The sequence below is a fragment of the Camelus dromedarius genome, chromosome 5 (assembly GCF_036321535.1).
Source record: "Camelus dromedarius isolate mCamDro1 chromosome 5, mCamDro1.pat, whole genome shotgun sequence".
Classification (NCBI taxonomy): domain Eukaryota; kingdom Metazoa; phylum Chordata; class Mammalia; order Artiodactyla; family Camelidae; genus Camelus; species Camelus dromedarius.
In genome coordinates, this window is record NC_087440.1 from 38,732,702 (window position 1) to 38,760,054 (window position 27,353).

Sequence of the window (27,353 nt, forward strand, 5' to 3'; positions counted from 1 at the left end):
GATGCAAATAATTGGCAAGGCTGCTTTGAATATGAGACAGAATGTATTAATTAGCCCAGTTCCTGGCCCTTTCTAGGGATAGATAGATAGATAGATAGAGATAGAGATAGAGATAGATATAAATGGTGTTTGTTATTATGAAGATCTACATTTTAATTTACAATTTTGATATGAGAAATTAAAGAGAAAAAAGAAATGCTTTTGGCATCATCAAAATGGCAAAAAGAAGATTCTGGCTCCCTTCGAGTGCTCAAAAGCTGGATGCTCTGTTGTGAGATGTCTGATATTGAGTGACTAGCACATACTAACCCACCATGCTACATGCAGTAATGTTGGGCCAATGTTTGCTTGATCGCCCTAGTTCATTGTGAGATACTTTATTTGAAACAAACAAACAAAAAATCCATAAAACTTCAATTACTAAATAGGTTTCCATGATGCAGACAAACTTATCCAAAGTAGGACCATTTTGCACAGACTTAGAGCTGTACAAAGTACCAAAGGCAGCAAGTATGGTCTGTATACACTTTCCCAGTTGTAGCAAACCATGATAAATTATATCTCAACAAAGAAACTACTCTTATTCAAAGCAAGTTTGGAAACAATATTTCAGGAGTCTAACCCTTCTTTAATCATATACTTTGATGGAAGAATGTTCTTATGCACATCAGCTCAGCTCAATTCCTTCCAGAAGGACTGACATCTTAAACTGCACTAAACAATGAATCACCTTGTCAAATAAAGTGCAAAATGGAAAACCTGTTACCAAACTCATCTGATATAATGACATTTACAACAACATGTTTGAGGTGATAAACCGACAATAATAATTATATTTCCTTTAGACTTTGATTGTACTTTGAAAGTTCGATGCAATCATACTTTCTTCCTTCAAGAAAATTTTACACCCCGACATTTAATTTCTGAAACTTCAAACCTTCTATGAACATGCAAATCACAGTTGGCATTACAAGAAGCACTCTCGGCTCTCCTTCAGGAGCCTGGAATAATGATGGCGATGATGATGCAAACAACAGCTAAGTATAGGAGACTCTTCCTGTAATTCAAGGTTGATGGAAGTGTTTCAGTTCAGAAATGACAAATAGGGCACTTTTCTCTCCCTAACCACAGGATTCTGATGGTGGACTTTCTTGAGGAGAATAAAAGCAGAATCAAGGTCATACAAAACACAGATTACAACTACATGCCCTGAGCTTTTGCACATAGTAGGCACTTAAATACAATTAAATGAAAAACCATTCCTGGGAATTTTTCGTATAATATTCTGAGCACTCGGAAGACTGGGTCACTCCTCTCAGGGTGAGGTTTTAATTACCCTCACAGAGCCGGCCGGTCCTGGGTTCACAGACATTACAGGCATTCCTGGCTCCCTCTGCTGCCCTGTAATCCTGCTTGGTGAACAGGCTCGCCCGCTGGCTCCTGGACAAACACCTCTCCTCCCTCCAGAGTGGCCGAGTGTTGGATCTGCTCCTACATTCAGAAATATGCATTGCTCTGGCAGTTGTGTTCAAAGCCCGTGGGCTCATGCTCACTAGCAGTCTCCACCTATTCTGCTACTTGTCAGTAGCTATGGCTGAAAGTTCAGTTGGAAAATGTGAAAACTTTTGACTAAAATGAGATTTGATAATACCGTTTGCAGGTACCAGTTATCCACACTCAGAATCAGGCACAGGCTGAAATCTCTTCTCAGAATATTTGGGATTACAAAATCTACTCAAGACCCAAGAGTTTAGAGATTAAGAGACAACAAAAAGATGAAATCACATGTAAAAAAATGGGACTTTTATTTCTAGACATAATTGTTTTGGGTGCTATACTGAGCATAAAAATTAAAAATTTTGTATGTCTAGGAAGTTGTAATCTTACATAAGTGTTAACATACAAATATGTTATATACATATTTTTTTCTCTATGAGCCCTCAGATTTTATACGGCCTCCTACGATAGAGACAATAAACTTTAATACTCCAGAGCTAAATTAGGAATGTGTTTATTATGTTACTTGATTGAAATACTTTGCCTACAGCTGCGTCAGCTATTAGATTGCAAACTCCTCGTGGCCTATATCTTGTTCTAATGCTAAAACCATGCTTTCCGAAATAGTAGCACTCAAGAAGTTGGTTAATATTGAAATGAATATGGATATTTAAATAAAAGATATCCTGGATTTTTTCATGCTAAAAGGCAATTTGACACAGTCTTCCAAAAGACAGGGCAATTTCTAGAGCAGCTGGACTCATGCCAGACCCAGTACATAATAATTTCACAGTTCATACTTGCTAAATGAATAAATGAGGAATGACAAGATGTTTAATATATGGAATATGAGACAGTTTCACAATTTAGAACTCAAGGGAAGATGATCCTGTTGGTAAATGAACACATCAGTGTGCTATGAGGATTTAGGCAGCAACCATGACAGCAATGATCAGTCACAACCCGACAGGAACGTCATACATAGCTCTAATGCATGTACTGTCTCTACTGCCTTGCAAGATGTTTCTTATGAAGCCCATTCCACAGATTTAAAGGCCAAGATTTGACAACAGACCCATCCCTTCCAAGGCCTGTTATTTTCCCACTTCCCTGTGCTGTCTGGCTTGTCACCTGAAGTCCATGGGACCAATGAGAGTCGGGGCAGGGAGGGTGGGGAAAGGATATCAGACTCACAGCCTTTCAGACTCATTACAGGCAGGTGATGGCAATTTGATGCAGTGAGGTCAGTTAGGAGAGGATACTATGATTTTGTTGATTCTAAAAATGAAACTTTTCTACGTATGCATGCATATGACTCTAGCCAATTTTTAAAAAATGATTTTGACCCAAAGTGTAGAAGAACACTTGCCCATTCTTTGAAAACAATAAGAGATGATTGGTGGCCAGACGCTGAGATGCTCATCTTCCCTCGGCTCTGCACATCATTATTTGTAACATCATTGAGGGGGGGAAAATGATAGACTCCATATTGCGCAGGATACTGCTGCATTCAAATAGCTTTGTCCCTTTCTTAAGAAATCAGGCAGGAACGCTGGCTAATTGGAGGGCCAGCAAGCCCACGAAGCCCACGTAATGAATTCCAGGGGCAAGAACACATCAGGACTCACATTCGAGTAAATGACTCTAGTAGCAAAGAAATCGAGAGGTTGTCTTTTCATGTGCAGTGACCACGGGAACAAAAGCTTCGTGGAGCCTGCCAACATCACCCACGTAGAGTCTGGGCTAATATCTGTATTAATTTAACTTTTCGCTGGAATTGCTGTTCAACTTTTTCCTCTTAAATGAATCATTGCTTTAAAAAATGAAAATCTATAAAATGTAACAAGGACTCTATGACAATTAGTGCCGTATGCTCTTTTTTGATCCTCTTTTGGAAGCTGAATTTTTCATGGCTCAGATATTGTTCCAATAATTATTTTGAAATTTTGCCATATTCTTCTGAATTAGTGTTCTTCATTTATCTCTAGGGAAGAAGATGAGGAACTGCAAACCACTTACCTTTGTAGCAACCTGGTTGAAACCACAAGTCAAATGATAGCAGTAGTAATCATACTTTTCTGTGTCTCTCTCCCATCCAGTAAGTTTCAACACGTTGCCACTCAGCAGCCCCCATCTCAGTGCAGCCACTGAGAGGAGATGTGAGCATCCTGTCAGTGATGGGCACGGGTTTGGGAAAATCGTGTCTGGAAAACACATAAGTACTTCTCGATTTCATTACCACTGATTGAATCTATAAAAGTCCAAGCTCAAGTCAATTCACTAATATAACAAACAAGTGAAGATACAAAATTTCTTAATCCAGAACCCAGGAGATCAGCTCTGCTTAATAACTCACTCTCATCTCCTACTTTCAATCTTTTAGCTAGTGCTGGGTTTCTGTAGGCAAAACCATCTATTCCTTTTCTCATCTCTTCTGCAAGAGTTCAGGCCACCATCATCTCTTGCCTATTCTACTGTGGTATTTAGCCATCCATCCATCTGCCCATCCACTCAGCAAACATTCACTGGACTCCCACCGTGCGCCAGGCACTTTTCTGGGACACAGTATTGAACAAGACAAACAGAATCCCTACTCCTACGGAGCAGCATTCTAAAGAAGGAATAAGAAAAATTTTTTTAAAGAAGGAAAAGCCAGTTAGTGATTAGTATCCTAGTGATAATAAGACAGGCTTCTCTTTTGGAGGCAATGGTGGTAAGTACAGATAGGTGCCTTCAATTTTTGGGTTTTCATATTCAGATAAAATCTGCTATTTGTCTTTGACCTCAGACTGTGGAAGGCCAAATAGCTGAATGCCTACTTCAAAGTCATTTTTGGCATCCCTAAACCTGTCAATAATCAATGATTGAGTACTCATGTGGATTTCCATGTTACTAATGAAAGTAACAACATCAGTGATACAAACAAAATATATTATTAAGCTTACTGTTAAAATCTGGGTATTCGTTTTCAATTGTAGGTAAGCATTCTAGATATATCTGGAATAAAAATCTACTTTATGCTTTAAAATCTAAAAACACTCAGTTAAAATAAAAATATATATTTATTTTCCTTGATTAACTACTATGCTGTATGATGATTGCAAAAGCTGTTAATTTTATTTATGTATGAATGCAATTGTGAAGAACTTTTAACCAGTTAACTAAACAAGTTAATACATTGGCAGATGAACAAACAAAAAAGCCCTTTATCCTGTATATATAGATTCAGTTATCAAACTCCATTTAGGCTATAATTTTAAGAAAATATCCTCTGGGAACTTTTTGCATCTTGTTAAGATGCATTAAAAGCAGAATGCCAAATTTTACACCTCAAAATTTCCTAATGAGGCGAAGCTTTGAAACACATGCTTTACAACACCCATGATAAACCACCTTTTAGTCTGTTCATACTCAGACTATAAAGAGCATGAAGACGAGAAGAGGCTGCTAGAGAAAAATCAGGAAACCCCAAACTGTCTTGCTCCTCTAGTGAAGTTAGTAGGAAGCAGCATCATAGTGACTACGGGAGCGGTGTAGTGGTTGCCAGTGCTGTTTAGTGGTTTCTCGACTCAGCTTGGTTTCAAACTTCGAAAATCAACAACTACAATCTTCCATGATAAAATTGTAGAAATAATTACATTTATTTATTCAAATATTAGATTTATGTTTAAACCTGGCATCCTTTTTATAATAAACTAAATACTGAATTTGACACTTACCAATTCAGCATTGACCCAAAGAAAGCATGAGGTTTGCATCTAGCAAGAGGTAAGAAAAGCCTCTCTGAGAAGGTGACCATACTTTTGTGACCTGAAGTACAAGAATGAGCCATTCAGACAGTGATCTGGGTGAGGAGCATTCCAGGCAGAGAAAATAAATGGTGCAAAGGCCCATGGGGAGCAACCAGCTTATCACATGGAGAGGAAGAAAGAAGTGGCTGAAGACCAGGAAACATGTGAAAGGATCCCAGCGGAGGACTGAGAGGCAGGTAGGAGTGGATGCTAGACATCCTCTTCCACTCTCGTCCCCTCCTCCGCCGTCCCGCCTCCCAGGCCCCATGCATTCCACCCTCAGCATCCTGCAGGATAGTCTTTTTGCAATGTGGTTGTATGCTACCACTCTACTCAGCATCCTTCTGTGGTTTCCCACAGCACATAGGGTGCTACCCAAACTCCTTGCTAAGCCTCCAAGACCTGGCCCCTTCAGACTTATCTAGGCAGGTCTCAGGACTGCCTCTCCTTCCCTCATTCATTTCCAGGCCCTCTGCTCATTCACATGCTGCACTACATTAAATCCAGCCTGTTGCCCGCACAATTCTCTTCACCAGCATGCCCTTTTCTTTGGCTCTTTGCATCAAGTAATTAACCACTTAAGAGCCACCAAAATTGTATCACTTTTGTAATTTTTTGCAGTAAAATATAATATCTTTCTTTGTTAATACAATGTCCTAAGCTTCTTGTAAACCATAAGATTATATTTAGTTTAAGTATATTATTTCTGTGAAAAAAAATGTCCACTACACAGTAAATGGTCACATGTTGAGAAAAATTTATCCTTGTAAATATCTTCCTAACTGATATTTTCATATTTGGAAATTTATTACAAAAGCAGTGCATGAGGTGAAAGAATCTAAAATTTCTTGTATACATTTTTCTTTTCTCCAGTAATAAACAGTTACCTTTCATTAAAAAAAAAAGAAAAAGTCCAGCTCCTTTCTCAGGCCTTCTCTGACAACAGCTACCAACATTGGGTCTCTCCCTACCTCATGCTAATATCCCCCATTAGCTATTTCTCCTTGAATTTATTTTCTTATATTGACTCTCTTCCCTATGGGACTAAAAGCTACTTGAGGGCTGATGCCACATTCATTTTCTTTGCCATTGTAGCCTTAACACCTAGCACAATGCTGGTGGTGGTTGGCCCTCAATAAATGTCCATTGTGTAGACAAGAGAAAAATAAAAATAAAAACAACAGTGATCCTTTTAAGTTACAACCCAGTAGAGGAATAAACAAACAACCAACAAATCAAATAACAGTAACACGTGAAATGATTACCTCCCACTACCAACTGTTCACTATATGCCACGCATGTAGTGTACTCAAGAATTTGTTTCATTTATTGCCCACAGCAAATCTGTGAGCAAGACACTACTCTCCTTGTGTGTTTTTTGAAACTAAGAAATGAGAAGTTCAGACAGAAAAATTACCTTTCCCAAAGTTATGGGCGGTAAGTTGTGGAACCAATGGTGGATCACGGAAGGACTTGAATTCCATACTCAGAAAGAAGACTTTATTTAATTGGCATCTGGGAGCCACTGAAGGTGTTTTGAGCAAAGTAAAATAAATCTAAAAATATTTTATTAGTAGGAGTGTTCATTCACTGAATTATACTAGACCATTGTACTTTTAAGTCTGAAACCCAAACAGGGCTGGTATTCCACTTCCCTCCCAGGCTTTGCCCAAGGACTCAATTTCTGATTCTGTCCCTCAGTTGAAGAGAACTAGGGTAACTTTTAGAATGTGAAATGCTCCTCTGACACACAAATAACCACAAAGACAATTAAAATATTACAAAAAGACAATTAAAAATTTTCCAAGATGTGCAAAATGTGTTTTTAAATACATTATTATTTATACCAAGTTTTTAATACGAAATATTCTCAGTGTGCCTGTTTTGGGTCAATCCTGTTAAACAAACAAACAAACAAACAAACAAAACACCCTGCAAAATATATTTTTCCACGTGGCTAGATAAAATCCCAGTTCTTGGGGAAACAGATTATGTACTTATGTTCTTCCTTCTTTGCGATTATGAATAGAAAGCCAGGGACAAAAAATGTATCCTTGGGCAACACAATAATTTGCAAAAAGTCTGCACAGTTAAATAAGCATTTTTCTAAGAGTTAAAAAATGATAAGGGAGCAGGCAAGTACAAAAGAAATTAAATTTCAAGCTGTAAATGCTGATTTGAAATTTTTAGAGAGGTACAATGCACATGTAGTTATGTGATTCTTTTTCCCCTTAAAAATCCACTTTGATTATTTTCACATGTCATTAAATATTCTTCATGTTTTGTATGATAAATGTATAACTCTTCAACATGAAACTATACCATTATTTCTCTAGCAAAACTTCCTTTTTTGTAGTGAAATTTTTTTCAAGATTTTTTTTTCAGTCTTTCAGCTTCAATAATGTTAAAAAAAAATCCCACTGGGATGAAAATCTTTTTCAATAATCAGTTTTATTAAGGTATCAGGTACTTATAACAAAATAATCCATTTTAAGTTTATATTTCAAAGAATTTTGAAAAATGTATGTATCCTTGCAACCCCTATTACAATTAAGATATAGAATATGTCAAAGAGAGTGACCTTTGTGTCCCCTACTTCCCTGTCCTAGGCAACCACTGACCTGTCACTATCGATAAGTTGTGCCTGTTCTACAGTTTCATAAAAATAGAATCACATAATAAGTATACTTTTGGATCTGGCTTTTTTCACTCAGCGTAATGTTTTTGATACCTGTCCATGTTGCTCGTGTGAGAGAATTTTATTGCTTTTTATTGCTGAGGAGTATTCTATTATATGGATTTATTACAATTTGTTTATTCTTTCTCCCATTGAGATATTTGGTTTACTTAGATTTTGGCTATTTTGAAGACAACTGCTATGAACACTTGTGTAAATTTTCCTGTGAAGATGCTTTCATTTCTCTTGGGCAAATACCTAGGAGAGAGATTTCTGGGTTATAAATGAAATGCTTAACTTTATAGAAAAAATTTTAGAGGGGGAGGTAATTAGGTTTATTTATTTATTTTAATGGAGGTACTGGGAATGAAACCCAGGACCTCGTGCATGCTAAGCACTGCACTCTACCACTGTGCTATACCCTCCCCCACAGTGAATGCTTAACTTTTAAAGAAACCTTTTGTGAATTTCATGTTTCTAGTTGTGGCCTTTTCATTCCCACATAGAGAAGTCCCTTTAACATTTCTTGTAAAGCTTGTTTCATGGTGTTGAATTAGTTTAGCTCCTGCTTGTCTGTAAAACTCTTGATCTCTCCTTCAATTCTGAATTTTAGTCTTACTAGGTAGAGTGTTCTTGGTTGCAGGTTTTTCTTTTCATCTCTTTAATTGTATCGTACCACTCCCTTCTGGCCTCCAGAGTTTCCGCTGAAAAGTCTGCTGAGAATTTTATGGGGGTTCCCTTGTATGTAACTATTTATTTTTTCCTTGCTGCTTTTAATATTCTTTCCTTATCTTTAATTTTTTGCCATTATTTACTGTTCACCTTGGTTTGGACCTCTTTGGCACTATTCCATTTCTTGTGGAAAAGACTATTCTTTCCCCACTAAATTGTCTCAATACCTTTGTCACAAATCAATTAAATGTAAACATAAGAGTTTGTTTCTGTACTCTCAACTCTATTCCATTGATCTATGTATCTGTCTTTATGCCAGTGTTATACTGTTTTGATTATGGTAGTTTTGTAGTAAGGTTTGGAATCACTGTGAGACTTTCAATGTTTTACTTCTTTTTAAAGATTGTTTTTGGCTATTGGTCTCTTGCATTTCATACAAATTTTAATATCATTTTAAATATCTCAAAGAAATAATAAAGGCAGCTGGAATTTTGACAGAGATTACATTGAATCTGTGGATGAATTTGGGAAATATTGCTAACTAAGAGTATTAAGTCTTCCATTCTGTGCATGTGGGTATCTTTCCATTTATTTAGGTTTTTAATTTCTTTCAACATTTCATAATTTTCAGTGTATACATCTTGCACTTTTTTGTTAAATTTTTTTTGATGTCAATTGAAATATTTTTTTAATTTAGTTTAAAAAATTTTATAGCCTATATATATAGAAATATTGATTTTTATATATTGATCTCACATTCTGGAACTTTACTGAATTCTTTTCTTAGTTCTAATAGTTTTTTTGTGTGTTTATGGATTCTTTAGGATCTTCTATATACAAGATCATGTCATCTCTGAATAAAGATTGTTTCACTTCTTCCTTTCCCCTTTCACCTTCTTTCCTTCCCACCTTCCTTATTTCCTGCCTTCGTTCCCTCCTTCTTTCCTTCCTTCCTGTCTTTCTGTCTTCCTTGACTAGTTTTCCTGACTATAACCTCCAGGAAAATGTCGAATAGAAGTGACAAGAGCAGACATCCTTGCCTTGTTTCTGATCTTGGGAGAAAGCATTCAATCTTTCACCATTAAGTATGATATTGTCTGTGGATTTTTTAATAGACAGCCTTTGTCAGGTTGAGGAAGTTCCCTTCTAGCCTTAGTCTGTTGAATGCTTTTATCATGAAAGGAAGTTGGATTTTGTCAAAGCCTATTCTGAATACATTGAGATTATCATATGGTTTTTGCCTTTGATTCTATTAATATTTTATTGATTGAGTTTTATATGTTAAATCAACCTTGCATTTCTGGGATAAATCCCACTTGATCATGGTGTATAATCATTTTGTATGCTGCTGTGTTCAGTTTGCTCATACTTTGCTGAGGATTTTTGCATCTATATTCATAAAGAATATTGATTTACAGTTTTCATTTCTTGCAATGTCTTTGCATAGTTTTGGTATCAGGATAATGTTGGTCTCATAGAATGAGTTGGGAAGCATTCCCTCCTATTTAATTTTTTGGAAGAGTTTGTGAAGGGCTGGTCTTAATTCTTCTGTATATGTTTGGTGGAATTCACAGTGAAACTATCTGAATTTTCTTTGTAGGAAGTTTTTCTGTTGTTAACTTAATCTCTTTACTTGCTATAGTTCTTTTGAGATTTTCTGTTTCTTCTTGAGTCAGTTTTGGTAGTTTGTATCTTTTTAGGAATTTGTCTACTTCATCTAGATTACATAAATTGTTAGCATACAATTGTTCATATTATTCCCTTATAATTCTTTCTATTTTTATCAGCTTGATAGTGATATATCCTCTTTCATTCTTGTATTTAGTAATTTGAGTCTTCTTTTTATTCTTGCCAAACCGAATATGAATCAAAAAAGCAAAGTGAACAATTCACAGATATTATTCTATCAATGTGAAATTCAAAAACACACAACTATTATAAACATTTTTATTGATAACATTTATAATAAAAGTCTTAAAATCTTCAGCTTACTGGTTTCCTCTGGGAAAAGAGGGGAAGGAATAGGAGATTCAAATATATCTGTAGTTTAGACCTTGAAAAAGATACTTTTAACATTTATTTTTTAAAAAGTGGTAGATAAGATAGAATTAGCTTATTCTTTGTCCCTGTGTATATTAGAAATATTTAATAATTAATTTAAAAATTATATCATGTTAGTCCGTTGATTAAAACTTTTTAGTGGCTTCCCATGACACTTAATACAATTCAGATTTCCTACCTCAGGTCCTCCATGATCCCACTCTTAATTTTAAAACCACACCTCTTACTCTTCTCCTCTTTGCTTGTTAAAACACAGCCAGCCCAGCTGGCCATATATTTTCGACTCAGGTTTCCTCAGCCTCCCTCTTTCCTGGACACTTCTGGTTCCTTCAGCTATCAGCTTAAATGTCATCTTGGTGTGGCTATCTCTGCATATTCACCATCCCTGCACATTTCTTCTTTCTTTGTTACAGAATAATTTTATTTATTGTCTGTCTTCCTCACTGAGCTGTAAGCTCTAGCTAGGACCTAGTTTGCACAGTACTCTGTTCATAGCCTCTATCATGATGACTGTCATACACATGTGCTCACTGGATATGGTCCAATGTAATATAAAGATTGTGAATCTGCAACCAAAACTTTAGTATCTTAAATATCTCACACATCTTCATTTTCTTTAAATCACAGTAAACTCAACCTTAAGCCCAAACCCTGCATGGATGGGGGGAAAAGAAACATAAACAACATTGACAGTTGGATGGGGGGAAGGGTATGCTCATCAGCTCTTTACCATCCCTTGAAATGAGTTTGCTACTCATGTCCCCACTCCAGTCTCATATGAGGTCTTCTACAGCCCCTGGACCCATTCAACACAGATCTTTGCAGGCACTGCCATCTCTTCCCATCTACACCAGGATGCCTAAAATAATTTCTTCAATGATAGGAAACTTTTGCAAAACACAGTAAGAATTTTTGCTTCAAATTCTTCCCTGAGGCAAGGAAAATTACATGATGGAAATGGTGAAAGAGAAATAAATGTAAGAGGGAAAAGCACAAATTAATATCTCAATAAGCTGTTTTTCCACAGGGAAAAACAAATGACTGAATGAATGAAAGAGCATAGCCAGATTGCTAAAGCTAATAGTTTACTATTATTGCAGCCATCGGTTGTGTCAGACATCATTACATTTGTATATCTACTTTCCACATGATCTTTCAAAGCTTCCTATTGCTCTGAGTATAAAGACCAAGAACCTTAACAAGGCATGCAAGGCACTATGTGGTATAACCCCAAGATTTTTCTCCAGCCTCACTCCCTCTAACTCTAAGGCAGGAGTTCTAAATCTTGACTATGCATTAGAATTACCTGGGGAACTTAAAATATATATATACCATAGGCTAATCTCATCCCAGAATGATTATATCTAAATCTGTGGGGTGGGGCCCAGGCCCTGGTATTTTTTAAAGCTCCCCAAGTCAGGCTTGCTGGTCAGGGCTGGGACCCACTCCTTCATTCTCTAGCAACACTGGCCTTCTTTCTACTTACTGCAAAACAAAATGATTCTTCCCAGTTTTTCAAACAAGGTTGGCAAACTGGCATGCATGTCTAGCTTTTTCCATCATGAATGACTGACCAGTAATCTTCATACATATTTGAATCCAGCTGTTTTCCTCAGAGAAGTCTTCCCTGAGCCACCAAGTGAGGTCAGGCCCCCTGTTCTATCCTCTCATTGTACCCAGTGCTGACAAGGGAGAATATAGACAGCCAGGAGCTGCCCTGCCTGAATCACTCAAGAGTGTCTGCCCAGCCAGGGGCTGCTGCTGGACTCCAGTGAGAGAGCAAAGATCGCCTGTCACAGGGGGCATATGGGGGCTTCAAAGAACCCGTCGGCATCTCTCTCCCCCAGTTCCGCCTCCATTGCCACCTCCCATTTTGACTCAGTGGAATTTCTTCCCCCAGAGTGGCCCCCCTGTGTCCCCATTGAAGAGGGACCCCCCAGCAGGGACAACTCATCCCTTCTTGGCCCCCTACCCACCCCTAGACACTTCAGAAACAGCTGCAGCATCATTACTGTTCCAGGGGGAGCAAGAGGGAGATGAGGGGGACCAGCCCCTCTCAGGGTATCCCTGGTTCCACGGGATGCTCTTTTGACTCAAGGCCGCCCACCTAGTGCTGGCCGGAGGTAGCAGCCCCGTGTGTTTTGTTGAGTGAGACAACGTGGGGCGAATACGTCCTCACTTTCAACTTCGAGAGCAAAGCCAAGCACCTGAGTCTGTCGCTGAATGAGGAATGGGTTCAGCAACTGTGGTTCCAGTCTATTTTCGATATGTTCGAGCATTTCCTGATACACCCCATCCCTCTGGAGTCTGGAGACTCCAGCGATGTTGTCCTTGTCAGCTGTGCGTTGTCCTCCCAGCGACAACAGGGCCAGGAGCCATGCAGGGGTGTGTGAGGGAGATCGATGCTATCCCGATGCCTCCTCCACCGTCATGCCCTTCGGAGCGAGTGACTGTGTAACCCAGCATCTCCCGTGACCCACGGCAGCCCCCTGAACTCCCTTCATGGACCGATCCCCCCATATCCTGGGTTAGAAGAAGCATTGGGGGCGCCGGAAGTGGCAACAGCTGCAGCAGCCAAAGAGAAGTAAAAGAAAGAGAAAGTGGGCAGTGGAGGGGCCCAGGAAGAGCTGGTCCCCCCGTGGCTGAATTGGAAGAGGCCACAGTACCCGGTACGGAGGCCCAGGGAGGCCCTGGATCTGGTGGGGCCCCGAGGGTGACCCTGATGGTGCAGCTCCAGCAGTTACCACTAGGGGGCAATGAAGAAGAAGGGGGCCATCCCAGAGCCATTAATAATCAGTACTGCGTGTGAGACATGCCACCCGACCCTCTCCACTCCTCTTGCTCTCCAGCCTTCAGTTCATGAGACCGGAGCTGGGCAGGGACATAGAGGAGCTGTTGAGAATCCCATCCCCACATGCTTCCTGACCCTTGACGGCCAAGGGCATATATATGTTGGTACAAAAAATGTTCAAGAGATCTGTTAACTACCCCCCCGTTCATACACTGCAGGTGACCCGTCCCCTGGGCAGGGGATTCAGGCTCCATTACTCCCCCAGGGGCTCTTATGGTCAGCCCCACCCTGGGGGCCATTTCCCCATTGTCCACCTCCCAGCTCAAGGAAGGGTGAGGGGGAAGGGCTGTCAGTTATATTAAGGTGATGGTGGCAGCGGCTGTTTCAAACAAAATGGAGAAGCATAAATAAATAAAAGGATTTATCTGAGGGAAGGGGGAAAAAAAAACAGAAAAAGAAATCTTGGCTTGTCACTGAATGAAGAAACAAATAACTTCCAAAGCCTTACAAACTACAATATTTGTACTTAGGTGCAAAAGTCATCTCTAGAAGCACCAAAAACATGTCAAAACAAAGTTAAAGTATCCTCTCCAGGAAGTAGATAGAAACAGTAGATTCTATAACACTGTGTTTTGATCGTTTATTTACTCAAAAAAAACAAAAACAAAAAACAACTGAGTTCAGATGCACTGTGGGTTTTCAGTGACGTCTTGCTTAATTTGAAGTATTTCTTTTAGAATTTCATAGACTTGTCCCAAAAAATTCTCTATAAAAAAACTATAGAATTGTATTCCCATAAGTTTTCTTCTTTCTTTAAAATGTGTTGGCATTAAAGGACTATAATTTATCATTTAAACTCTAAGTATGAAAAATATTTAGTTCTATTTCTCAAAGTTTAAGAGGCTGCTTAGATGATAAAATTATGACTTATAGGTTGAGTCATTATTTAGTTCTTAGGGTGCTTTTTCATCATTAGCCATATAATTGCCTTCATATGTGACTTCCTTAATTGTAATGTCTATGTTTGTTATATTAGAACATATAAGATACTAATTTGGATTCTTTTAAAGATTGTGTCTCGGTATCTCTGCTCTACACTTTGCAGATACAAGTATATATGTCACTATTTTACACTTAAGTATAAGTAATATTTACCAAGTCCTCAAGCAGCTGTTTCTAATGTTCCGCTCTGTGAGTTGTGTTGATTAGTGGCACGTGGTGTGGCATCACACCGTGTTCAGAAGGGAGGCAGTCAGAGGCTCTCACTGAGCTCACGAACACTTGCCTCAATCTCGGATGCTCCTGATAACATTTCTTAAACTATTATGACGGCTTTTCCCTCCTCGGTTAACCATTGAAATGGCTGACCTGTTTGCATTTTATAGAGGACATTTAAAGCAGCGTTTATGAAGCAAATATTATTGAGTATCTTATCGTATGCCTGACACTGCATGGAGCTCTGGAAAACAAAGGTAAATACATTAATTGTTTTCAGAAAAAAAAGTTATTTGCGTCACTTAACCGTGGGGATTTTTATTGTCAAGGAATTTCTCTTTACCTCCATGACACCTTTTTAGTAGAAGGAAGATAATATTTATTGGCCACATATCAAGTGCTAGGTATTTCATAAATGTTAACAAATTCAATTCTTTGCCTCAAAACAAGCCTCTAGGGTAAGAGTTATTTGGCTTTTACAGATGGGAAAAGAGAGGCTCAGAAGGGTTGTATCACTTGCGTGTGAGTGAGTGGCAGAATGCCACAATGCTATCTGGGTAAGAGTCTCTGGAAAGTAAGAGCTCAGTAGGAACAGCAGAAGATGGGTCCACATCTCTCCAGCTGAAGGATTGCTCATGAGAAAATCAAAGCAAAATGTCACTAAAAATATTAGGGGGAGGGAGATTGTAACAGCCGTGCAAGGGGAGAAATAGATGCTTTTGCAAATGGCAGAGGGGTAAGCCTGAGAATGAGACCACCCTTCCCAGGTGCTCCACATTAGTGAATTGCTCTCCACGCTCCCCTGTGAGCCTCTGAGCTTTAACACGAGCAGTTCTTTTGTATTACAAGCACGGCATCCATTTTTCTAACACTCGTGCAGAGTCACTTAACAATGAAATGGTGCAAATATTTGTCTCCAGGTGCTAGGCACACTGTATTTCAATCTAAGAGCCGAGAGTAGTAGCTTATGAGCCACCTCTAATGGTACCGAGCATCTTTCCTCAATCTATATTCACATCAGTTCCATTTTCAAATGAGTCAAATGGGAAGCTGAAGTTAGCCAGTCAGAGCTTAACACCTCTGATTTATGGTCAGAAGTATCTTAATAGGATCATTCATTTTCCTTCGCTCGTTCAGAACATCTGATGTTACAAGTTTCTAGAAATGTTCGTGTATCCTCTGGTTCTGCAAAAATATAATCTTTATCTCCAAAAGTGACCTTCAAATGAGCAGGAAATGAAAGCCGGCCGTTCTTTCTCAGTCACCTTGCTTTGCTTTATTGATGTGTCATAATGGAAATCTTGAGAGCCAGAAATCTCAGAATTATTATGATATTTTAATCTTTTTAGGTTAAGTGTAAATGTGAAGGTGTAGGGCAAAAAGCATTAGTTTAGGCCTGGCTTTATGAAGTATCTCTTTCTTGCCCTTTTTCTCCTTGTTCAGTCTCTTTAGAGAGGATGTCTCTTCTGCAAATCTGCAATGTCTGGGCTTTTGTGAACTTGATCCTCTACTTCTTATACTTTCATAAGTGACTTGATTTATGAAACTGGTTAGAACAACTCTGAGCATCCGACCTGTATGCCCCTTCCCTGTGCTGTCCCCTCCCCTTTCCCTTCTTCCTCACCTGAGCCACTCAGCACTGGTTCCTTTGTTTCTACTATATACTTTAAAAATATCTGCAAATAATCTTCACTGCCGTCTGGTTCCTAGTCTCTGTTCTCATGGAAAACATGTCTCTTTAAGCCCATGCTTTGTTTAGTGTGGGGCTGCGCATGTTAGGACACAGAGAGTTAGTTCTGTGCCCAGAGCATTCCAACTCTCTAAGTAGCACAGGCTTGTCAAAGATCTTGCTCAAAAGCTAAGATCTTGCTGTTTTTCTACTTCATGAGCATGAGCTCCCGATGCCAAACCATCATAATACGTCTTTTTACAACACATATCCCTAGAACTGATACTCTAAAATATTCTTCTGTTGGGATGAACCATTAGCAATGGGTCAGTTGCTTACCTGGGGTAATCATTTATTCTCCAGAAGCAGAAAATATTGCTGGTTATTTGATTCTAAATGCATCTCTAGGGCAATTTAAAAAAATCAGGATGAATTAGTGAATTTACAGAAGTGCCCTAGTCAATAGAAAAGTAACCCTCCTAATATCATGATTTCTGTTTTAGCCTCAAAATCATCCCAGAATAATTGGTTTTAACTGTGTGCTGAACTCGTCTGAGACGACCAGATATATATTTCTAATGTATCTTATACTTTGAACATACTTTAGAGAAAACACTGTGTTGACTTTATATTAATTGCTAAATTAATAAAGTCTCATTGTAAATAATCAAATACAAATAATGTACAAAATGGAAAGTAAAAGCTGCCTCTTAGCAATCTGTCTCCATAGATAGACACTTTAGAGGTTAATTTGTGTCCTTCAAGTCTTTTACAGAAAAGTAGATGTAGAGATATGATAGTCAAAATATTTAATAAGTATATTTAGTAAATATACAGCAGTATATTTCTATCCTAATGTTTGTAATGTCCTCAGCTTTATAGTTTCCATCCTTTCTCTGAAGGCTGTAGACTGTGGCTTTAACACCAGAAGGCCTGTCTTGAAATTGGGGAGCTGACATCTTGGCTCTACGATTGGCCCACACTGAATAGATTGAACATCTGACACATTACATTTTAAGGTCTCAAGGAGATATTTTATGACCTGATTTAACAGACCACATACTCTTTCCTTTAGGGAGACCATAAAATTCCAAGATTATGGGAGCAGGTCTTGTGCTCAAGTATTCAATTCTCTCTTTTAAGCTTGATTTTTCTTTTATTAAGATCTGTCAATGGTACTTTGGCTAAGTTCCCTCCTGTGGCCAAAGATTCCTTTCCTACATCTTTGTTTTTATAATCATATGGTTTTTAGGAAGATGGACTTCCCATCTAAGAGACTGTAATAAGAAGCATTTCTCTGTTGCTGAAAATATCTGGCTGAGTTAATGAGATTGTAAACATAAACCTATGAGGCCAAAATATTTGTGATAGCTCAAAAATAACCATAAAGCCAATGGGAAGTTTCTGCAGAGAAGAAAGTACCTCTTCTAACTGATAATAAACTGAAAAGAAGAGTCTGGTTCAGTCTTTTATTGACAAACAATGGAAGAAGTTAGGGGAGGTAGGACCCCCTCATAGCTTACTTACTGTGGTATAAAAAAGTCAAGTCCAAGCGGAAGAGGTAAACCTTGGATTTTTTCTTCAGGTAAATTTTACCAACTGAAAGATGAGTCATGAATGAAAGTATTTAGTTTTAACTTCTACTTGAAGCCCTTTTTTGTTAGATGTTTTGTCCCACAAAGTAGGATTTCAAAACCTTTGTTCCTCTGAGCATACAGTTGCCCTTCCAGCCCGCTCTGTCATTCCCTTTCTGTGGTTAGAAACCTTCGGTGAAAAATAGCCAAGCTACAGCTTTTTTTTTTCCAATTGTCTCTTTTCCATTTAATTTCTATTGACTATCATCTTATGGCATCAGAATCTGTCTCTTGCCTTCCCACTAGAATCAGTCCGGTTTCCCACTTTCCCATAAATAGGGACATAACAGGAATCCGGTCTAGTTTCGCTTTCTCTTTTCTTCTCTCTTCAGGATCAGAGTCAATAGTCAGCAGTTTGCACTAACATAAATCTTGTTACTGTTTATACCAACTCACCCTTTCTAATGCTATTAGAACCCCGGAAGACGGAGACCCCAGAGATTTGCTCGTCTTAAAGCTCTAAAACTGCACCACTTTTATGACAACAGTAAAGCCTTGAGCTGTCACTTTACCCCTATGACTGTTCGTCACCGTGATTACTGGCATCTCTTTCATGTTCATTCCCTCCTGCTCCCATCCCCTGCTTGATTGTTTGGAAAAGAGTATTTGGAAAAAATCAGATAAAGGACTAGTGACGAGCAATTCTTAGTTGAGCTGTACACACCTTTGCAGCTGCCAAGACAGAACTTGTGTTCCATTTGCTGTATATACATATCCCTTCCTGAGAACTCACATTACTCTGGGGGGTTTTAAGGGAGCTCTGAGAACAAGAGGGATAAAGACAAGCGTAGCCTTCTTCACGCTAATGAGGAACCAGCTGCATCCAGCCATGGCCCTGCACGGGTCACGGGGCAGTTTGACCCAGCAGAGCTAAGTTCAAGGCTGAACATCACGGCTTCCAGGCCGCCAGGTTCAGGCAAGATACTAGCTTCTTCGGCATTCGGTTTCCTCACTGGACACATCACATCTGCCCCACAGAGCTGTGTGAGGAGCAAATGAAGTGATGTGTTGGACGGGTATTGTAAACTTGTGATCACACTACAAATGTCCAAGCTTACGAACGTGTTCATCAAAAGAATGGGAAAGAAAGGTTTGGATATGCAAAAGAACTAGAACTCACCAGCTCTGGCCTTTAAAAGTCACAGGCAAATGGCCCATCAGTTTTTGAATTTAGAGTGGTAACTCTACAAAACTGGAACTCAAAAAAAATTTTTTTTTTTTAGTGTTCACAGTGTGATAGGATAAGGTATTGTTATGCTCATTTTACAAATGAGGACAGTGGTATAGAAAAATTATGTCACTTGCCCCAAGGCCCTTATTACTTGGAATCAAAAGCTTTCCAATTTTGACAGCCTAGATATTTGTCTCCCAGGCTCCAGAGGAAGGAGAGGATTTATGTGGGAAGTTCATCCTGAGAAAGGTTACATGTTCTCTAATGTATGTTCACTTTGCATTAACGCTTTGCTCCATCCCAGAATCGTATTAACTGTATCTTAAATTTTATTCTGCGTTTCCCTGTTCAAATAAATCTGTTTTTAAAAATCTCCTTGTAAAAATGCATTGAGAAGCAGGGTTAATAAATAGAGAAAACTGGGCAAATAAACTTCCAAAGTGCCTACATCAGCCGTACATCTTCTCAGCGAAAGCTCGCTTTTTCCATTTTCTTTTCTTTCTCTACATGCTTTATACATTCAAAACCCAGGTTTTATAGATTTATTTGAACAGCGTGGGATGGCAAAGGTAGTATTAGAACTGATTCTTTCCACTGAGTCTTGGAGGAGTGGAGAGTTAAAATCTACTGTCTTCTTACCCAAAAGGATTTTTTTTTTTAACGTTCACATTAAAAAATTCTCTTAGAGCAATGCTTTGGCTCATTTTTTGACAATCTCATGTATGGACAACATAAGAATGTGCTGAAATGAATGAGATGAATAATCTGTAGAGTAGGTATGTCTGGGAGTTTCTAGGCATTTTGGTCTCTGAACCTTTTGAGAAAATTACTTAGCCTAACTTTAGTTTCTCAACCAATATGGTAAACAGTTGACCTCAGGAGAATAATCCCAGAAGCTCACAATTTACAAGTGGGTTAGAATTTAGAGTTAGTATGTAAGTCAACTCTTTGAAATTTACTCTTTTCTTGGTGGTATATTTAGAAATACAATGGGGTTCCCCAACTAGTCTGCAGAAACTTCACACATGGTGAATCAGGAACTCTGATGTTAGTCTGGTAGCAACAATCATTGACTTCTCACACACTTCTCTGTCCTGGCGGCATCAGAATTGTAGGCAACAGATTCAGAGGATGAGGACTCCTTAAAGGGGCAGATGGCTGGATATTTATTTCTGGGGTCTAGCGACTTCTCTCTTAGTATGTTTGTCAAAGTATTCCTCTACCTAAGTTGCTTCCCGTAAATGACAGGGGAACAAAGGGATGTTGCCCTTAGGAACTATGGATTTGGGCTGTGCTTCCTCCAATAACTTTTCCTGCATGTAGACTTCTTAAGTCTGGTATTTCTTATCTGTGGCATCACTGCTGGGATGTCTTACCCCATGCACACAGGGCATCCGTGTGCAAGTGAACGTGTTGGAAGACTTATCTGCACAAAACCTGTCTTGGTGATTTAGTCCCTCAGAAATAGTTCTTTTTTCCAAAACAGAAATAATGTCTTAGGACTTTAAAATGGCCATTAGGAAGCTGTTTGTAAGCTATACAATCAAACAGGCATCAAATTTGAGTTGGGAAATAAACTTTAATCTTGGATTTTGTATAGAAAAAGTATACTATTGAGGAACTCCTGGAAACTTCTTTGTATTTAGAGGGTAAACATCTTCACAATTTAACTTGGATGTTATAAAGATTTACTTTCAGCAGATGGTTCCTAAAAGGGGACAAATTAAAATTTACTGGTCTCCAAATGGATATGTAAAGTTAAATGCTGATTTCATGTAATGTTTTAGTGAAAAATTAAAACGTGAAGGACTAGCCCAAGATTCTGAGTGAAAATAAAGCCTTATATTCAACCCCAATACCCTCTCTTGATCAAAGACCATGGATATGATACCCTAAACTAAAAAGGACATTGAATCTTATGGCAGTAACAGCAGGATGAAAGAATCCTAATATTAGGTGGTCATCCTCTGCTTGTCTTGAAATGTATGGCATCACATCTGTGTTATCTTCCCTTTTACCCTGCCGGCGCGTGCAAGCTGGGGACTTCTCAGTCTCTGGGAGACTACCGAATGGGGGGAGGGGAGGGCACATGGCCACATATGAAGTGGTCTTATCCCAACATTCAGATCTTTGTGTTTTGGAGTATTAACCAGATTACAGGTCGTAATCTGTGAAAGCTCCCCTGCGAGTGCCCTGCTTGACTTCTTTCCAGATGAAATCTCTTCAAACAAATCCCGGATCACGAAGATACTCTGTTTTTGTCTGGAGCCAAAGAGAAAAAAAAAAAAAAAATTGCATATGGAAAGACAAGTACCCGCCAAGGGTAAAGAGCTGGATTGATGAGGTTCTGCGTTTATCACCTCTGGGAAAAAAATCGTTCCTGTAAAAGAAGCCAATTGCAACATTTAGGATGAAGTAATTCATCTAGCGATTCTTCTTCCATTTGAACTTTTCATTTCTTTGTGCTTTTTTATGGATGCCCAGTTTGAATACGTCTAGATAATGACATGACTTATTTATTGGCACTAAGAGCTTTTTATTAATTTAACGTAATTTATGGATTTATAATAATCCCTCTAATAGTTCTTTACATGAGTTACCACTTTTTTTAAAAGCCAAATTTCATTTGCTTTATGACAGCAAATGAGTGAAAGAGAAAATTAGGGTTTAAATAAAAAGTTATCCCACTTGGCAGTCCAAAGCCATCCTTTGGCTCATAAAATGCTACTGATGGGGACACCCTATTATTTTTAAGGGGTTCATGAAATGGCCAGAATTCAGTTGTTCTCTCAGTGTGCAGACAGGATATTTATGGGAAAGCACTCTCAAAAAAAAAAAAAAAAAGCATCTCATTGGGAAGGTCTAGGGTAAAGCAGTTGTAATCAAGCTTGCTTGCTAAATGCCCTCAATTTTTCAGAAACAATTTCCCCTGTCTTTTACAAAGCTTTTCTCCTCCCAGAGGACAACTTTCTAATTCAATGGATGTTTACTAGCATCCTTCAGTTTTTCAGTTGTAAGCTGTTTAGAACTTGTTTCTTGGGCAAATAACCTGGTGACATCTTTAAAATAATTCCAAGGAGACTAGCCCATAACGAAAGGTCATTGGTCTCTAGACCAATGTCCTCTAGACTAGGAAGTGTCCTCTCCCTTCCAAGTACATCTCTTAGCTGCACAGTGCAGACGCCTACACTGGGATGCCTCTCTGTGGGCAAACTCTCACCTATTAACAGCCCTTCCTGGCCCCTACCTCCTATGTCGCTGTGTTATATCAGTAAGCTAATTCAAAAGCTCTCAATCCTCCCTTAGTCACCTGTAGGTAGAGCTCTGAGCCTCCTCTGGCTTCAGTCCCTTGTGGCACTGAAGCCAGCAAGCATCATAAACACAGGCAAGTGAGGAAGCTGCCACTCTAGAATGAGAGATACCCTCTCCTCCCCCTTAGCCCCCCAGGTCCTCCCTGTGCTGGGATCTGCCTGCATCTCCATGCTGTGGACGGTTTCCCGCAGACTTCAGGCCATTACTCCCTGCAACTATTCTTTGGGTTCTACTTACCCTATTCTGATACAGTCTGTTCACACTCCATGTAAATTTCACATTTTTAGTAACAGTCTTATTGAGTTCACGTACAGTACCGTTCACTCATTTGTGGTGAGATATATACCGTCATACGACCTCCACCAAGAAACAGAACAATTCCATCACCCTCAAAAGTTCTCTCGTGCCTCTTTGTCAGAGAGGCCTTCTGATGCCCAGCCCTAGGCAACGTCTGACTGCTTTATCTTACTGTAGTTTTGTCTCTGCTAGAATTTCATATAGGAACTACACAGTATGCACTCTGTTGTGTTTGAATTATTTCAACTTAGCCTAATGTTTCTTAGATTGATCAGTATAGTTAAATATATTAATATTCCTTTCCACTTTTTTTCACTGAACGTATACCACAGTGTGTTTATTGACCATTTCAGAGATTCATATTGATTTCACTTCAGATCTTCCACCTCCTCTGAAACTGATTTGGAAGTGAATTTCTTGACTTTCAAGTTATCTGCTTCAAATTAACTTAACAAATTAAACATATATGCATTTAAATGTAATAGAAAAGATCCAGAGAAGCAGAGGGACCCATATGGTCCTCACAAACAAAGAATATTTTGTCGTACCAATTGTCTCTGGGAAATGAGGAATTATTCAAATGTGGGGAATTGATGCCATATTGGAAAGGTGGAAAGTTCATTCAACAACTGAAAGAACAAAAACACTGCATAGTCATGTTTCTGCTGTGGTTTACCCTGATTCCTGCACCTGTTGAAGGTAAAGTTACTTAATTTTCCCCTCCTTTCTTATCTGCTTCTTCTAACAGTCACTTACATTACAGGTCAAATGTGACAAGGACTTTTTACAGTTATTTAAACATGTTAAGTCCCATGACAGTTCTTTCACATGTGCCCTTAAGTATTTGCTATTTTTCTATCTACATCAATGCTGACATTTAAAAATCTGATGATCAGTTATTTGAAAAGAATTGCCATTTGACTGAACTCACAAGTCAATTTGATAAAAACGGGTTGATCTGAGTTGATATAATCAAAAGTTATGACTTCAGTCGTGTTTTTCAAAATTTAATGTGCATAAAATCACCAGAGGTAACTGGAAAAACATGAGGTTCCTAAGCCTCACCTTTCTAGATTCTGATTAAGAAGATTGGGGTACAGTTTAAGAATCTGTGTTTTCTAAACATTCCAGGTGATTCTGAAGCCAGTGATATGTAGATCTCATTCGGCAAGTGCTGGAATGCAAAAGATGGGTATAAAAGGCTGGTCAAACTGGGTATTGGCAAACTACATATATTAGTAGGGACTCAGAGTTGCAAGTGGCAGGAACCTAAATCAAGCTGGCTTAACCAAAGCAGATATGTATTGACACATATAATAGGGAAGTATGGGAGGAAAACTGGTTTTCATAAAGATCTGACCTCTGCTGGCTTTCAAAGGATGCCATTAGGATTTGATTTCTCTCTTCATCTTTTGGATTTATTTTCCTCTATGTTGCTTTGTAAGAGTTGGCAAGATTGCCATCAATAGTTCCACGCTTATGTGCCATCTCAGTAACTCCATTGGAAGGACAAGAGTCCTATGACTGAGTCTCACTGGAAAGTTTTATCACATTCCCATTCCAGAAACATTCAGAATGTTCTAAATGACGAGGCCAGAGGCAGGTGCCCCCTCGCACTCCCAAGGGAGTGAGTGAGTGAGTGTGCGTGTGCATGTGTGTGTAAGCGTACATTTGTTCATTTGTGTGTGAGAAGATGGAGGGCATGGGTCGGGTCCAATTAAGCCCCATGAGTTGACCATAGGGTAGGGGGTGATTCCCTTCTTCCCCAACAAAAAAAAAAAATCAATGTATCAGACAGAGAGCAGCCCAAATCTGCTGTGTTACACATTTCACATCAATAGATAGCCAGTAAAATACTGTATTTTCTTCTAACTAGCCATACGTATGGATAATCCTAGATTTCAGTAGATTTCAAACTCCTAATGACCTTGCACTAAAACTAACTTGTTTTATGTGGGGCTTGGTAAGCCCATGTTAATAGATGCTTAACAAATACATTTTCATGTCTAATATCAGCAGTGCCATAACCAATTAGCTTTGGGAGAGCTTAGCTATTCAAGACTGTTTCTGTGGATGAGAGTTTGTTGGATGGTTAAGATTACTTTTTTTTGAAATGTGCTTTGAAATCCATGAGGTAAACTGCCATCACTAACTATGGAGTGACGAATTATATTTAAGGGAAAAACAAGTTTGCTAAAACAATCTCATCATTGAGCGCTGAGAGGTAAAGCAGGAGGAATTAAAAAACAAATAGCAGAAATCATTGAAGAAACATGGATAAAAAAGATGAGCTCTAAAAGCCATGTATAGGAATTAAGCCATAGCGACTATGCAGGTAAGAGGGTTCTGATGTGGAAACAGGTGGGCAGGCGAGGGGAGAGGTATGGTAGAACCCAGTAATCAGAACCTGGCTCTGCATCAGAAAGACCAGCCATCGAATGGCTGTGGGCAAGACTCCTCCAGACGTAAAGCAGCCTCACCAGTGACATTACATGTGGAATAATTCCATACAGGGTCATCTGTGAAGAAACTGAAGGCTAGGATGAACAGCACCCGAAAGAAAAAAACCAAAACAGAGCAGTGACATAAAAGACAGGCAGGAAATGGGGAGCCCATGACCTGAGAGTTCTCTTTTGATCTCAGTTTCCTATGATTCCAAAACAAATGTGTCTCCTTTGTGGATTCTTTCTAAGCAATAACAGTCCCAGGTTCAGCTGAATGTCAAGCATGTCGGCCCCTCTTCCAGGCCTGCCTTCTGATACGGGTCCGGTGAGTCTTCACCGCCTATGACTCAGCAGGTTCAGGAAGTAACAACAGATGTCCTTTCTCTGTTTGTTACAACTCAGAACCAGTGCCTCTTACAGCCTAGAATTTTAAACCCAAATGTCTAAAGATGAGAAACGTCAGCTCAAAGTAGACAAAATATTTTATGATTTATTGGTTCAAATTTCAAAGTTTCAAGAAGCATGGCAAAGTTTGGTGGTAATATTACAAAAAAATTTTCTCCAGGAATCTAGCAGTCTATCAGAATTATGTGTGTATAATTTTTGAAAATTACATAGTTATATACACATATATTTTAAACTTTCCCTGATGGACACTGCATGGTATTATTGTGTACATAAATAGTTTGCTTCTTGATTTTTCTCTTAGCTGAATTGACCGTGTATCCTACTTAGAGAAAAACAAGTTCAGTGAAGCGATAGTAAATTAGACACCAGGAAAAAGACAAAAGACATGAATGTGAATTGAAGGAAATTTAAGGGCTGGATATGGGATGACATCAGCATATTGGCAAGAAATAGAGAAACACAGCAAGGCTAGACTGTCTGATGTTCTGTCCAGGGTGGGACAAATGAAGACAAAGGCAAATGCAGAGCTACAGCAATAAGTACAACTGTCGAAAACGTGCCCTTTGTGGATATTAGTGTATTTATTTTCTAGCATAGAGGAAATTATTTAACGTATAGGATTCATACCTCACCTCCCTTTTTTTCTTTGTATGCTTTCATCTGTATCAACCCTGCTCTAGCTCTGATCTGCCACCCATTCCAAGAGGATCCTTTTGATATTTGTGTTCTGTAATAAACCCCTCCTGCGTGTTTCCTCTGCTTTCCTCCTCACCTGACCGAAACCTGACTTTTCCTTGACTGTGAAACCTTCCTTATTGCTCACTTAATGGCTCCTACTTACAGATAAGAGTCCCAGGTTAATCCCAGAAGGCAGGTCTGAAACAAGGGCTTGCATTCAGTGAGTGTATTTTCAGAAGCAATCCCAGGAAACAGGTGGGGAGCCGGGAGGAGTGGACCCAGGAAGGAGGGAAAGCCAGCCCAAAGATGTGTAATCAGACTGGGAACTGCTGTGGACAACAGGAGGCCAGTCCATCTGGGATGATTCGCAGAGCCTTCTAGAAATCTCAGAATAATTTGTCTGACAGAGGGAAGAGGGGAGCATGTATCTACCAGCCACGTGTCAGACAGTTTCTGTCTCAGTCGGTGTGGACCCCTCCATCTTAGATTGCACGTACGTGAGGGCCAAACCTGATTGTCAGGCCCTGGGGTGGAAGGTAAGAGCTGAGCGGTGTGCTTGAGCTGAGGTGCTGTCGGTCACACGTGTGTGCGGCTGGTGGCTGCAGTGATTCCTGAAGTAAGCAGTGGCCAACGGGGACATAGAAAGAGACACATGAAGTTTTCTGTACAAGTGGCAACCAATTCCTTCATCACTGCTGTGTCTAGTCCATTATCCTCCCAACTTTACCTAGTCAGCCATCCCCTCCTGGAATCCATGGCATCTCCCAAAACCTCTCCCTCCATCATCTCAGCTTCCATCCACCGGCATGCCCTCCCAACCTCCTCCCATTATCCTCTACAACCTGTGTCTTGTCACCAGTTTCCTTTCCTTCAGTACAGATGGCAATGACCCTGTAATCTCCCGGCCTCACACCTCCTCACCTTCAGGCATCACTCAAGTCCAGCTGGCCTCCGGCACAGCCATATCTATGGCCGCGCTATCACCCAGGCCTTCTGCACTGTACACCTTGAATACAGGCATTTTAAAAAATACAAA

At 39.3% G+C, this 27,353-nt stretch overlaps 1 long non-coding RNA gene and 1 pseudogene across 1 annotated transcript in view; both read left to right on the forward strand.

Moving 5' to 3' along the window:
- The window catches only part of LOC105094203 (uncharacterized), a 69,912-nt gene that overhangs the window by 13,787 nt on the left and 28,772 nt on the right, over positions 1 to 27,353 (forward strand). The gene's annotated exons all lie outside the window — the stretch shown is intronic.
- LOC135318465 (SH2B adapter protein 1-like) lies at positions 5,390 to 13,559 on the forward strand (annotated as a pseudogene).